Source organism: Cryptomeria japonica, chromosome 8, assembly GCF_030272615.1.
Source record: "Cryptomeria japonica chromosome 8, Sugi_1.0, whole genome shotgun sequence".
In the NCBI taxonomy this organism is placed as follows: Eukaryota; Viridiplantae; Streptophyta; class Pinopsida; order Cupressales; family Cupressaceae; genus Cryptomeria; species Cryptomeria japonica.
Window position 1 is genome coordinate 35,880,101 of NC_081412.1, and position 12,783 is coordinate 35,892,883.

General features: G+C 36.2%; 1 pseudogene; it reads left to right on the forward strand.

The window, feature by feature from the left end:
* LOC131064570 (sodium/hydrogen exchanger 8-like) overlaps positions 1-12,783 on the forward strand; it is a 260,405-nt pseudogene that overhangs the window by 182,834 nt on the left and 64,788 nt on the right.

A 12,783-nucleotide genomic window follows, 5' to 3' on the forward strand; every position in this document is an offset into this window, starting at 1 on the left:
TGATAATGGCCTATATTTTAAATTTGAATATTTTGAAAGTTTCAAGATCATTTTACAAATTAAAAAAATGAACTAAATTTACTTCGACATCTAAATATATGAAAAAATATAATTCAAAATAAGACTATTGTTTAAAAGATATATATATAAATAAATAAACCCAATCAAAATGACACAAAACAAGGGAAAATCTCTCACTATGTGATTTTCACCATTACACTTGGTAAATGGGAATAGAATGGAAAGAAAAAAATTTGACAGACACATTTTCAAGAGAATCTTCTTACTACTCCCTTGATGAGATTATCCGCCATGAAGGTAGAACATGCTTCCAACATTTGTCGCTATTAAAACTCAACTTCAGTAGAGGGACACATACCTTTCTACAACATTATTTCTTTACACCGCATCCCACATCATTTAACCTAGTCGTAAGTGAAATATGTTTGTGATTAACGACATGTTCCCATGCGGCACCTCGCATTTTTGGCAATACGCTTATTTCCAGCCCCCCCTATTTTCCCATAGCTTAGGGCACGTCCCCATGCGACTGCTTAGCTTATTTTGGCTAGCAGCTGCTGCTCCACTTTTTGTGCAACAATTTGTGGAGTTGGTGATCCCATGCATAAAAAAATTGTGCTTAGTTTTAAGCAGCCCTCTTAAATGACACTTTTAAATAATATTTTTTACATATAGAATTTAAAAGCAAAATTTAAGGCAAATAAAAAAGAAAGGAAAAAAATTTGGTGAAGCCATGTGTCATTTTTTTAATAAGCAACTGCTGCTTATTTCCAGCCCCTCCTTTTTTTTCCAGCTTATTTTTTATTATTAAGCAACCGCTGCTCCATAAAACTAGGAAAAGATTCCAAATTTTCCTTTCCCTCTAATTAAAAAATTCCATGGGAACACTTTCACTGCTTAAAAATAAGCAGAAAATAGACTTAAGCAGTCGCATGGGGACATGGCGTTACATCATGTTCCCATGCGACTGCTTAACTCTATTTTCTGTTTAAATTTAAGTAGTTAAGTGTTCCCATGCAACTTAAAAATTGTCAAAAAAGGGATAATTGAGAATCTTTCCCTATTTTAGTGGAGCAGCTATTGTTTAGGAATTAGAAATAATTCAATTCCTAAATAATAGCCGCTTCACTTAAATAGCAAAAGATTCTAAATTAAATCTTTTACCAGCAATTTTGAATTTGCATGGGAACACTCCAACAACTTAAAAATTAAGCAGAAAATGGAGTTAAGAAGCCCCATGGGAACATGATGTAAGCCACCACACGACATCTTTAAAGTGAAAAGAACAATATTATAAGACAAGAATAAAGGATTTAAGGCAATTTATAATTCCTTTATTTTATAGTGTGGAATTCATATCTTCCTCCATTGATCTTTCCTTCTCCCGTCTTCTCCCTCTGTTCAACTTTCTTCAATGCATAATCAAATAACAATGGCTTTCAGTGCTGTAATTTAATTTGTTCGACTTCTCATCCTTCGCAGATCTATTGAAAAAAAACCCCGATGTCCATACCCGGTTTCATAGCTCCAATTTTGGCAGACAGGGAGGATGCTAGCAAACGTTGTGGAATTTGTCTTTGTACCTGCCAATTGCATTTTCTTGAAAGTTTCTAAAGCCTTTTCAACGAATCCATTATGTGCTTATTGTGATGATGGCATTCCACGAGATTGCATTTCTTTTAGGCATTTTCTCAAACACTTGGCGTGTCGATGCTTCCACATTTTGTATATATGTCTACCAGAGCATTTCCATTTTGCTTTGATGGATGTCCATACACTATACCAAAGCTCCCTTTTTGGTATAGGCGAGTATGCTGGCGAAAGTGGTGGAATTTGGCTTTACCTTGCCCATTGCATTTCCTTGAATGTTTCTAACGCCTTTCTAACAAATCCATTTTGTGCAACTTTCAATCATTGCAGTCCATGAGAACACATTTGTTTGAGGCATTCTGTCAAACAAGTCCTACAGCTGTTGCAACTACGAAATCTCACAAAATCCTTTTACTTTATGATAAATACCCTCTTAGTATCATGCTCTGCCTCCTCAAACTCAGTCGCGAGAACGAATCAAGTTATCTCCAATTGCATTTTCTTGAAAGTTTCTAAAGCAGTGGAAGTAATCGGGTCAGCCAGTATGGCAGTGCTGTGTATGCTACGCTTCCATTAATGCTGCTGACTGCGTTGGAAAAATCTTTTCATTTACCTTTTCGAACGATTGCAAAAAAAAAACCAATCTTTTCCGACGAACACAAAAAAAACGCCAGCGTGAGACTTACGTTTCCGGTGGCATTCTAAAGAATATTAACCTATCGGCTAATTACCCCTTGTAGTAGCCGAATTACCCCTTGTAGTAGCCGTCATTAATATGGGGCGATATTAGTAATGTATTGGCTTCTGTAAAATTTTGCAGCTGTAGCTGCACAGCACAAGATAGATCTAGCTAGAAAAACAAAAAAACAAACTTGCAGATCCAATGCACAGAAGATAAAAACAGATCCAATGCATAGATACATCATAATATCATATAATACAGTATCTGTGTGCATCATAATATCATATAATACAGTATCTGTGTGCACAAAGAAATCAGTTGGCCTCATCGAGAGCTTAAAAATGATTTTTTGAGTTTTAACACATTTATGAAATTTTAGAATTTTCAGTTTTCAAAGCAGCAGTAACAGAAAATTGTTATATTATAAAATTAGAAATAACAACTGCTCTTGCATTTTAAAAATTTGAAGAGTTAAGAGTGGAATTATGCATACTGATTATCTGATTGGACCAATTAATTGACTTGATCAAACTCTTCAATTCAAATGGTTTGATTGTTGCTGACCAGGGAATTACATTTTTTGTTGGAAGAAATTATTGAGCTTATTTACTGCTTTCATCTGAATGAGTTTAAGTTTCAGATGCATGGAAGCTTAGGTTGTTATTAATACAGAGGAAGGGGCTTTGATTTTTTGGTTTTTGTGCCTCTTTTGTGTTACAGCGTTCCAGTGGGAAGGGCATTGCTGAACTCTCAGAGGCAACGGGAAATTTGGTATGTTTCATGCTACAGTAACAAACTAGGAAGAACCGTCAGCTCCAAATTTTATATCCTTGTGTGCCATCAGTTCTTTAGCTGTTTATAGGATTTACGCATTTACACATTACATTGGTTTTAAGTAGGAAGATTCATGCTGGCTTGTCAATGATTCTTCTATGTTTTATAATTTATTTACAGTTTGTTTACTTCACTGTTGGGGTAGTTTTTCTGACTCTGCTTATCAATGGATCAACAACGCAACATCTGTTACAATTTCTAGGCATGAATAAAACTTTGGACACCAAGGTATGATTTCATCCTCTTAGTCAACTTGGTACTGGATTATTCTTTCTTCCTCTTTGTTATTCATAATCGATATTTGGTTTCCTTTAGGGGTTCCATGTTTAGATATTATTTAATGCCCTCACTTTTGTCGTTAAGTGTCAAATTTTGAATGGCTTTTGATCCAAGATATTTCTGTAGTTGTTTATTCTAGTTTTGGATTGAACCAGATCTTCCTTGTAGCATGATTTTCAATACTCGATGTTCCTCTTTCAATTCTTATTGGGATTTCTTGACATCTGAATTTTGAAGATGGAATGCATGACATTTCCTTAAAATTTTTAATAATAAATAAAGTAGCTTGTCAAATCTCTACTTACAAGAATCTTTTTATTACATTATACATTTATTCAATATATAGTTTATCTACTTACAAGAATCTTTTTATTACATTATACATTTATTCAATATATAGTTTATCTACTGATGGTTTTATGGTAAAAATTCATTTTTTTAAAGTGGATTCTTACTTTCTGATATTTTTTTGCATATAGAAACGTATTCTAGATTACACAAGGTATGAAATGAACAATAAAGCTTTGAAGGCATATGAAGAGCTTGGTGAGGATGAAGAACTGGGGCCAGTTGATTGGCCTTCAGTAGTCAAGCACATAAGTTGCTTAAATGCATTGGAAGGAGAACAACCACATCCACATGATATACCTCCAAATGAAAATGAGATGCATAAGATGCACATGGTAGATACTCGAGTGCGGTTTTTAAATGGTGAATATACTGTTCCTTTTGTTCTATTCATTGAGTGTATATGTTTTAGGTTTGTTGCCCTTGTTACAAATAAAGAATAAATAAATAAATTCAATACTCTGAAATAGTTATAAAAAGGTCTAAGGGATTACTATTTACATCATTTGTTGTGTCATTGTGTGGCGACAGCTGCCTGGGGTACTTATGAACCAAATGTAAAATCTAAAAGGATGTGAAGTATAAACAGGGCATAAAGGTACAATGAGTAGTGTAGTTACAAGATTTAAGATGCACTGAGTTATGTGCTCTGTCACTTGCCCTCTTCTCATGATGTAGTGCTGCAAAGTCCCTGTAATATCTAATAGTGTGTGCTTTTGGCTCCATTCAAACTATTCATAGCCAAGAAGATGCATCTTTTGTATTGGCAAATGTTTGTTGTCTTCCCTAAGAAACATAATCTGTTGATGCTACCTGCATTAGAAACTGCAATGCAAATAATTATTCAAGGCTTTAAAGTAAGGCTGGACAGGTATCATCTGAACTTCAGTATGCTTCATAATTATCAACTTCCATATGTTTATGAACAAATGACCAAAAATTCTATTGACGGTGATTAGCTCATGTGGATGCTTAATTATGGCAGCAGCCGAAATCCCTCATGAACAACCCAAAATGCAAGTTCCATAATTCGATTCATTCATATAAGAAGGAACGTGGATTTATAAATATTTGTCTGTGTATGTGCAGTTTAATTGGTATATTTTTAATGCCATGTATAATAAATTGTTATAGTTGAAAAAAAATACTTAGTATATCATTTCCTTTCAGTATGTCTCCAGTCAAACAATACTCTAGAAAAATGTAGTTACTAGTAGCATATACCCAGTAACATTAAACTCTGCTATCAACATCTAGGATGCATCAGAACCATTATGGTATATACATGTCTAAAGAACATCACTTGCATAGTAGGAGCTTGAACCTTTGATTTTATTTCCATTTAACAGTCAAAGTTATTATAAATGAACATCATGTGTTCTATTTGTAGATAGCAATCTGCAAAGAAAGAGCACATCTGAGAAATCCAAGGAATATAAATTTGATTATCTTAGCAAGTGCATGGATTTCCACAATCTAGCTATTTGACAAAATAGACCCAGCTGATGCTATTCTTCTTCATCTATTTGGAATTTTAGGTGTGCAAGCTGCTTATTGGGGAATGCTTGATGAAGGAAGGATAACAAATACAGCTGCCATTCTTCTTATGCAGTCAGTTGAAGAAGCCATTGACATGATATCAACTCATGAGAAATTACTTGATTGGCAAGCATTAAAAACTTATGTCCAGTTCCCAAGCTATTTCAAATACCTGCAAATGAAGTTTCTGCCACAGAAACTAGTGACATTTTTTACGGTCCAAAGGTTGGAACTTGCTTGCTACATTGCTGCTGCATTTCTTCGTGCTCATAAGATTGCTAGAAGGCATTTGCGTGACTTTATTGGTGAGACAAGTTCCTTTTTACATGTCATTCTTGCTTGACTTCATGGCAAGTCTGTTTTAACCTGGATGGAAATATTATGTGAACTCCATATTTGTCTTCACATTAGTCTGATTTCAAGATTGATTAAACATGAGATATTGAAAAACAATTAGTGTAGATATCTTTTCTCTCATAATGCAAGTTGGTTAATGCATGAAACTATAGGTTGAAATAATTTGACTCTATATTGCTACTTGCTTTTGTTTCATTTTATGTGTTTTCTAGCTCATTTACTGACAGATAGGTTTCTTACATAACTTTCTGAACATACAATCTTTATGCAACGTTGACTTAGCATATTAGGGGAGAGGAGCCAATACGTGCGTGGGGTCTAGAACGTAATATAGGTCATGCATTGTTTGGGCCCCACACTTGACCATCTAACTTGTCAGAACATGCGCACCCCAATCCGAAAATATACACAAAATTAAATCTATAAATATGCATATACAAACATAATACGTTTTGGAGCCAAACTGTATCCATTATAATCAAAATATTAAACATTGCATGTCACATTAAAAGGGTCAAACAACTATGACCCCAAAATACATGCATATCCCTGGCCACGTGCACAAGCCAGGGTGCCATAAAGTTGCCCGGATTAACAAAATTAAGTGTCTTTATAAAACCATAAAGGAGGAAAATGTATTGCGTTTGCAGACTCCCACACCAACAATGAAAACATAAATAAAAACATCATATTGCCACCCGCACACACGTGGACCCAAACGCAACCCATCATATAGCACCTAAACAAATGTTTAGGTCCACGTGTGTGCCATGACACATTCTTTCCTTGACATAGTAGCCAACCCTCCGTCACATCTGTACTACACGAGCCATCACCTTCATGTCTCTTCAACGCGCACTTAGTGGTCCTTTCACAACTTCTCCCACCTGCGACGATGGCAACATCCACGTAAGGTCACCGCATTCCATTCAAAAACAATCAAATCAGGCTTAAATGATTTGCATTTGCAAATTCAATGGACATTCAAATTTGAAATTCGAAACACTACATTAAAAGGGGGAAACCACACAATGTTTGTATACAAAAAACAATCTCATCTCATTGCAGTCACAGACAAAGACACAACAAGCACTGCAACAAGAGAAATACATGGAAAACATCGAAGAGGAGCAAACAGACACACTAACAAATGAGCTTCAACAAAAACACACAGGTATTAATCTTGTTACACTACATGTTCACATTCCTTTAGTGTCACATTTTGTCTGTTACCCTACATGTTTCAACAGTTACGTTTAGTTTTAAAACAAATAACAATTACAAAGCTTACCAAAATTTTATCCAAAAAACCTTCAATTCTTCTTTACCCAGGAGTCGCGCATATGGTTATATGGCTGGGCTGGGGTATAATCTTCATCATCTTCTAAGCCTCCATCTCCCTCAGAATCTTCACCTCCCTCAGTACCTTTACCACCCTCTGCACCCGTACCTCCCTTGACACCTTCACCTCCCTCTGCACTTGCACCTCCCTCTGCACCTGCACCTCCCAACTCTTTCTCACGTAGATGCACCTCCAACAATGTCCACCCCAGGGTCGCTTTTGCCATCCTTGCCTTCTGGTCCTCCCCAACTTTTCATCTAATAAAGGGGAAGATGGTACTAACCCCACCTTCATTTGCCCCCTTCTGAAGATCAAACCCAATGCCTGGAATTGCAGTGCAGACCAAACCGTCGAGCCCATCAAGCCATTCTTCCCCCACTATTGCCCTCATCAACCACTATACCTTTTTAGAGCTCTTCCCAATCTCCATCGCCCATGTAGCCACCATGCTCACAATATCCACATTCGTGCGATACTAGTGACGTGTTTGGATGAAGCAATCCCCAAGAAACAACTTCAAATATTTCAGGAATTTTTCATCATTGTACTTGAAAATTGATTTCAACCTTTTATCAGATATCTTGCCCACATAAGCTAGTTGTTGCTTGTCTATGTACGGGGTGAATGTGGCTTCCATTTTATCTGCCAAAACTACACTCGTCCACTACACAGATGAAGAAACCTGCCAAAACTATCCACGAAATGGGTTTTTAACTCCTTTAAACTCTTTCTGACCTATATATTAAATGGCAACTTAACTGCTTTGGCTTATATGGCGGCGTCCTAAATATATCGTGTATCTACAAATTCTCTGCACCCTTCTGATTATGGAAGATGATAACACCACCTCATTCGACTACTGAATGACATTAATTGTCATATGCATTGCAATTTACAAAGTTTCTTTTTATCATTTATTGGATTTTTATTCTCTCCCTCAATCTTGTTATTTATTAAGCAATTAATAGGCTAGTGTCCCTTTGCAATTCCCATGTGTATACAATTAATACCCATGCCAACACATATACTTTCCATTCATGTAGGGGAGAGGAGGTAGAACGTGCACACCCTACCTTCGGGGACCATGTGGCTACCACTTGTGACTACTGGCCAAGTAGACAGCTGAGTTGGCTACCCCATATCAAAATATTGGGTGTATATATGTTATATGCATTTACAAAATATTAAATACTCTCTCACACACATATATATACTCACATGTATGAATATGTGTGTGTGTGTGCACGCATGCGTATGTATTCCATATGTATACTCACATGTTTGAATACACACACACACATGTACACACACACATATGAGTACACATATATACATATACACATATATACATATATATACATATATACATATATCTATACATATATATACATAGATATATACATACATATATATATACATATACATAGATATATATACATATACGTACATATATATTTATATATATACATATACATACATACATACACATGTATATATATAGACATATGTACACACACACATATATACTCACATGTATATATATATATACACATACATATACATATACATGTGTATGTAAGTATATACATATGTATGTATATATGTATATGTATATTTATAGGTATACACATATGTATATATATGTATATGTATATTTATAGATATACACATATGTATATGTAGATATGTATATACATATGTGTATACATATATACATATACATATGCATATACATATGTACATATGTATATGTATATGTATATATTTGTGTGTGTGTGTGTGTGTGTGTGTGTGTGTGTGTGTGTGTGTGTGTGTGTGTGTGTGTGTGTACACATACATTTATACATATATGTGTGTGTGTGTGTGTGTGTGTGTGTGTATGTGTGTATACGTGTGTGTGTGTGTGTGTGTGTGTGTGTGTGTGAATATACATATATGAACACGTGTAAATTGAAACATTCAATGTAACACCGATGCAATATTTGAATTCAAACTTTCAACCTTTTCAATTGACTCCTACAATTAGTGACAATGAAATCATCAACCAAGTAATTTGAAACCCTTAACCTCGACATTTGTAACAATGACATGCAAACTGTGCATAAAACTGTGATTCAAAAGACACTTACATGTATGGACATTGAAACTCTTCAAATTAGTCCCTTAAAGTGGTTTGCAATGTTTGAAACGATGACATACAATTGCATACAAAATCATGGTCACTGTCATATTTCAAACTATATATTTCATTTATGTTAACAATTCTATCTCTATATACACCATCATGCTTACTGTCATGTATATACATACATATATACATATATATACATACATACATACATACATATATATACAGATGTACATATGTACACATGCGTATGTGTGTGTGTGTGTGTGTGTGTGTACTCATGTATGAATATACATATATGAACATGTGTAAATTGAAACATTTAATGTAACACCGATGCAATATTTGAATTCAAACTTTCAACCTTTTCAATTGACTCCTACAATAAGTGACAATGAAATCATCACCCAAGCAATTTGAAACCCTTAACCCCGACATTTGTAACAATGACATGCAAACTATGCATAAAACCATGATTCAAAAGACACTTACATGTATGGACACTGAAAATCTTCAATTTAGTCCCTTAAAGTGGTTTGCAATGTTTGAAATGATGACATACAATTGCATACCAAATCATGGTCACTTTCATATTTCAAACTATATATTTCATTTATGTTAACATTTCTATCTCTATATAGACCATCATGCTTACTGTCATGTCCATGTATTGTAAAGTAATGTTTTTAGGTCACATTATATATTTGTAATATATAGCATGATGCAGATTACTGTGGACAATTCAGAATGATACATTCCAGGCAATGCACATGAACACAATAGAGCGTGGAAATGTCAAACACAGATAAACACTATCAGATTGAAAACGATAGGCAAAACTATTTCAAGGTCCACCACACACTAACAACTCAAGGTCTTATTGCAACCATGCCTCCAAATGATGCAGATTATGAAATCCTGAAATATCTCCGTGAATATTTCCCCACGTCCCATTCCACTCTTCCACCCATAGAATGGCCTATTCACATCCCATATCCATGCGTCTGAGCATAGCAAGAGTGGATTGTGAGGCATGCTCATCATGTTCACCAACTCTTTGTCTGTCCATACCCCTGCGATGATCTTGTCTTCCCCACAAGATCTTGTCTCTTTTCAAAATTATTCAAGCTCAGGCTTGAATCATGGCAAACCAACTATATCAATAGATTTTTCTTAGAAAACTATAGCCCTCAAGTTCAACAATGCTCTGAAAACCTGTCATGGCAATGACTACTTCGTATAGTAGTGGATGAACAAATCCCATAGTGGATTTTTACCAAAGTATACATTCAACCTAATTGTAATCCAAATATCCCTTCCCGACTATACAGTCAACTAATTCTTTGGAAAGAATCCATTCCATCTACACCACCACATCTACTTGACCCTGAAGGTTTCAACCATGAATCCATACCAGAATAGGTGTTACGGGTTTACAACAGTAACTGTTTCAAATCCCTACCGTACAAGTGTTGAATACACTAAACCAATACACAGTTGCAGGCCTAGCTTTAGACAACATATTACATTTCATAAAAGGGAACCATAGTCCTACTATTCAAGGATCACTGACATCTTGCACCATGTTGTCATTCAATTTGAGATTGCACATCCACTCCATATCAAGCATCACTATTAGCATTGATTAGCACGCATCAATCTTCAACATGACATGGTTAGTTGGTTCAATCTCACATTAACCAAATTCGAAAGAGTAAAGCTGCTATTAATATGCATACAATATTGGATGGCTAACATAAAGTTAAACATATCAATCATATTAGTCTATAGCTGCTATTAATCTACATAAATTTACTGATTGGATGACTAACATAAATGTTGTTCTTGTTGTGTGCAGACAAGATGGCTCCTTGTCCTTCAAAGAGATCAACATGCACGAGATTGTGTTCACATAAAAGGGGAGCCATGTTCCCTGTACAAGAAGAAGCCCCGCCTCCTCTTCAAAACCATCCAGACCCTATACCCCCAGCAATAGAGGATCCAAATGAACAGTTATAGCATCGTAAAATTGCAACCCTTGCAATTTTGACCACATCTAAGATCCTCACCTATGCGACTGCATCGCCTTACTCAATTGAGACCCCTTTTTGCACCTTCATTTCGAATTTCCTCCCATCTCAACCCTGATATCATCTTAGGACCCTATCCAAGCCCCAAAATAGGGCAGGATAGGGGCATGGCACCCTTTCCCCCCCCTCTTTGGATGACCCCAAGATAGGTCCATCCAACCCTTAAAGCCAGTTTTCTTTTCGGGATTTTAATCTCCCCAATGTCAGCCTTTGGTGAGATGAATTAATTCTCCTAGGCTAGTATAAAAGGGATTTAGTCCTCTCATTTGCATAAGCGGAAATAAGGTGAAAGTATACGAGCATAGGCGAGGATAAGCGAGATTGAGCATTCAAGCGTTCAAGTCTTCAAACATCTTCCTCTTCACGTGTCTTTTTAATTCATCCATTGGAGAAACATTACAACATCCATTTGCAAGTATTTGTGTTAGGATTTTGTCATGTTACATGCCATTTCATGCGATATTTGTGATTGCGTTCAAGAAGCAAAGCAACCATCATCAACAAATTGCAGATCTATAAGGTATACATAAATCCATTATTCACATTTAAGCATTTGCAATTACTTTCCTTCAAGGTTGATTCCTCGACCGGGGTTTGACTAAGGCAAACCCCTATCCACAACCCTTCTTCCCTTCTTTTCTGTGTGTAGGTTGCAGGTGTGCAGCTGTAATTGCATGTTTGGGTTTCATTTTCAAAGATGGAAAAACCCTTTTCGGCACACGGATTTTTCGGAGGACCAAGTACACTTTCAACTTGGTCCCGATGACTTTTCTCCAAATTTGCAAGGCAGACTCGTATTAGTCTAAATATCTCAAATCTGAAGTTACAACGCAATCCCAAACCGGTAGCTCCTTGTTTTATCCATTTTTGTCTCCTTTTTTCTGCATAGTCAACATGTGAACATATCTATTTACAAAAGGGGGCAAATTACTTTTCAATCCTTGCAATCCACTTGGTATTCACATCCTTATTTCCTTGGGATTTGGATCTAGTGGATTCAAGCCCCTCTTTTGAATGTAAAGTATCTCCCAAGTGAAAATCATCCTAGTGGTTTTCTTTCTCTCTCCTAGGTGGGGAACCACTAGGGTTCAATTTTCCACTTTACAACAGCCTATTACGCCCACGGTGGAGGATCGTACTCCATCTTCAACTTCAATGAAATTGACTATGCAATAGAAGTTGTGGTTGACAGTAGACATGGAAGGTGCACTCCACGATGTTGAGGACAATGACATCTCCATATGGGGTGCATCAAACAAATGGGGCATCCTAACTACAACACTATCAAAATGGTTGGGTGGTCTGACGACCAGGTCCAAGAAAGGTCCACCAACAATCCTCACAGTTGAAGAAGAAGAAGATATTGTTCAGTAGTGCCAAGAGATGGTTGTAGTTGGACATGGACTCGAGATCATAAACTTGAAGGCAGTCATGTCTCAGATTTGTGAGACTAGACTGACCCCTTTCAAGGATGGCATGCCTGGGAAGTCCTGGTAGTTTGGTTTCAAGGCCAGACATTCGAAACTCAACTTGCAGAAAGCCAAAGGCCTCGACAAAGACAGGGCATTGAGTC